Consider the following 3,703-nt stretch of genomic DNA (forward strand, 5'->3'; position numbering starts at 1 on the left):
GTCACCGCGCGCGCACCCGTATACCGTTCGTTCGCGAGTCATAAATGCCAGCCTCGCGCGTCGAAACTGCGTCACGGTTTTGCGCGACCTTTTTTCTTTCTTATTTTTTTATGGCGTGAGTTGCGCATATGCGCTCCTTGCCCTGTGATTTCTATTAGCAGGACTAAAAGGTGGAGCGAGCGATTTACGTGGAGGTGAAGTTGAATGACACTTGACATGTCGACATAAAGCGTCCCCCATCCGCATTCTTCTGCAATGGGTGACACTAACAATGAGGCTTCCCCCAAACGTTCCTACCGCATCTCGGTCCCATACGTTCCGGGTATCAGCGAGCAACTGTCCAGGGTGCTGGGAAGAGAAGGCATCCAGGTAGCGCACAAGCCCGTGTCAACAATCGGGCGTCTCCTGCCACGGCCAAAAGACCGATTGCCAAAAGAAAGATGCCCCGGGTTGGTCTACGAGATTCCATGCACGGACTGTGACGCCACTTACATCGGTGAAACAAAAAACTTCCCCGAAAGGATACGGCAACATCGAAACGACGTGCGTAGCTTCAACGCTGCGCGAAACGCCCTCGCTGAACACAGCGAAAAGATGGACCACCGCATCAATTTTGACGACGCCCGGGTCATCGACACGGAAGGCAACCACACAAAAAGGCAGTTCTTGGAATCCTGGCATATCCAAACAACACCGGGAAATGTCAACCGCTCAACTGGAACCTTGCCGAGTGTGTACGTGCACGGTCTATGGAACCAGTGGAAGAAACACCGCGGCAACAAGAACGGCGGGAAGAAGGACAATGGAGAGGGGGACACCACCAAAGAAACTCGCTAGCTTCGGAGCCGGCCGAACAGTCACCCCTGAGGAAGGGACCGAATCGGTCCCGAAACGTCGGGTCAGTTTTAAACCTTCTAAAGTTTAACTTTAGCCAAGTGGCTGGAGAGTTTATTATTTTTCGTATAAATTTTTCACCCAGCCAGACAGATCTCTGTCGAATATGTTCACATTTAAATCCTCTTCAGGTATCGTGTGCACATCTGCGTATTTAATTGTCTTTGCCGGTTGTGAGCAGTGGTAGCAAAAAATAAAACGAAATAAAAGAAACTTACTGAGCTTTAAGCAAGTTCAATTCCCTCGATATCTAATTTGTTCTGATTTATTTTATTATTATTTTTCAATGGGGATTGGAGACACTACCGCGTTTGACGAGATATTTCACGTTCCGCTAAAGGCAGCAACTACGAAAAAAAAATTTTTTTTTCCATTTCTCGTAACGCTTGCAGACAAAAAGCAAATTGTTCACGTGTTTGGAGTCAGTAATCAAAAATCTTGATCTAGGAAGAAAATTTCAGCACCTATGCAAAAACCGATATTTCATAATCCGTAGTTTTCATGGCTAAGTAGATTATGTACGAAGCAAAATCTTCCACCTTAGCACTGATGCAACAAAGTGTCTAGCGTCTAGTAATTTTCTTTTTGAAATTCGGCGCATTCATCTACAGTGCCCCTAATAGGCGCCTGAAGAGGACGTGAATTTAAAATGTGAACACGCTACTTATATTTGCAATTTAGAAACGATTATAAATATAATTTTAACACCACCTAAGGTGAAACACCCGGCAATAAAGTTGCGTGTTGGACAAATGAGAGCAAGAAAAGAATGTTAACGATCATCATGACGATGTTAAAGAAAGCAGTTGCAGCCTTGAAGACAAGTCCACTTGTCGAAACGTTGCCTCCAGTGACACCCCTTGTTCACGAGTTTTTCATCTCAAAATAGGTGTTTCCACAAGACTGCCGATTGCTCTAACAAAACAAACAGTGAATGTCATTGCTACGTGTACATCTAGTACACACACAGATCTTAGATGCACGTTTGTGCTGGGATAGGTGTACAATCAGACATATGCACAATCAGACGGGTGCGCGATCGAGCTATAGGCGCATCCGCAGCATTTATTTTTTCATCGGTAAAATTCAAGAGTAATAATATTATCTGGGGTTTAACGTCCGAAAACCACGATATGATTGTGAGAGACGCCGTAGTGGAGGGCTCCGGAAATTTCGACCATGTGGGGTTCTTTAACGTGCACCTAACACAGGCCTCAAACATTTTCGCCTCCCTCGAAAATGCAGCCGCCGCGGCCGGGATTCGATCCCGCGACCTTCGGGTCAGGTATATTCAACCGGTTCATATTTATTGTAGTTACTTATTTAACGAAGCGTAAAATTTATTGATAATTTAGGCGGTCACGTGACGAGCTTTTCGTGATAGTGAAAGAAGCGAACACTTTTAGTAACAGACAGTCACAGCGATGAGGCCGAGTCACCATGGCTGTGTCACTCCATTGGCGCAAAACGATGTATCTCACTGCTGTACTGGCCGTGCAGTTAATCAAGAGTTGAGCAAGCTATAGCTGATGCTTCACTTGAGACGGAACTCGTTTACACAAACAAACCCTCTGGAGCCATCTATTTCGCTCGATCGCATTGAAATAATTGGCACAACAGCGTCTGACCTTGCCGTGGGATCAGATATCGTGCATTAGTAAACAACCACAGGAAGCATGTACTTAATTAAATACAAATAACGCAGCACTGTCTTCGCGCAGAAAGTGGCGCACCAACATTCCGCCTCATTCACATAATCTTTTCCGCTTCACGGGGTTAAGGCGAGTCGCTCGAACAGCGTCGACACTGCCACCTGACCCACGCGTTCTTGTTTGTTTTTGCTTTGTTTTGTTGTTTCTTTCTCTTCTGTCCTGTTTCACCACTTAGCATCATGTACCAATTATATCCGAACAATCCTTTCCAACTATACTGTTCAATCCTTTCCCACTATACTGTTCCAATTATTCCAACCTGTCCCATATGTACCAACTATGGCTCAACAACTTAGCCCAACAAGCTCTCGTGAATAATGAATGAAAAATAAAACCTGTCATCTCATTTCTTTGTTAGAGCCGAGTTTTTCTATACATGCAACACGCTTACTTGCAGATGAAGGTGTTCCAATTATTCCAACCTGTCCCATAGGTACCAACTATGGCTCAACAACTTAGCCCAACAAGCTCTCGTGAATAATGAATGAAAAATAAAACCTGTCATCTCATTTCTTTGTTAGAGCCGAGTTTTTCTATACATGCAACACGCTTACTTGCAGATGAAGGTGTAAGGTTACTCGTCAGCTCGCATGTGGCTACACAATTGAGGTACCCCTATTCGTTTAAAATAGATGATAGAGCGAATTCGTACGTTATGTTAGAGTCATGTTTATTTGCTTGAAACATACTGAGAACAGCGCTTCCTTTTTAAAATTAGCTGCCACTGAAATTTGAGCCAAGATACATGCATTTCACGCAACGTTCTCCACAACAGCAGCCGACGGACACGTTTAGTCTCCGTGCGTCGCCTTACCACTGGGACGTGCTAATAAGCCCATCTAGTGCTTATAATTCTTGTTCGTGAGACATATACAGTCGAACCCGGATATATCGAATATGAAGAGGATCAAAAGACAGCTCTTTATATATAAGTAATTTGATATATAAAATATTTTATATATCGAAAATATATTCGAGGGCAGTTTGCAACTGTTCGATGTAGTACACAATTATACGTTATATGTTGGTTCGACATATGCTGGATCGACTGTATGTGAGCGTTACCGTGACAATCGCACACTGATCACGGACATGCA

This window comes from Rhipicephalus sanguineus, chromosome 5 (genome assembly GCF_013339695.2).
Source record: "Rhipicephalus sanguineus isolate Rsan-2018 chromosome 5, BIME_Rsan_1.4, whole genome shotgun sequence".
NCBI classification, from domain to species: Eukaryota; Metazoa; Arthropoda; class Arachnida; order Ixodida; family Ixodidae; genus Rhipicephalus; species Rhipicephalus sanguineus.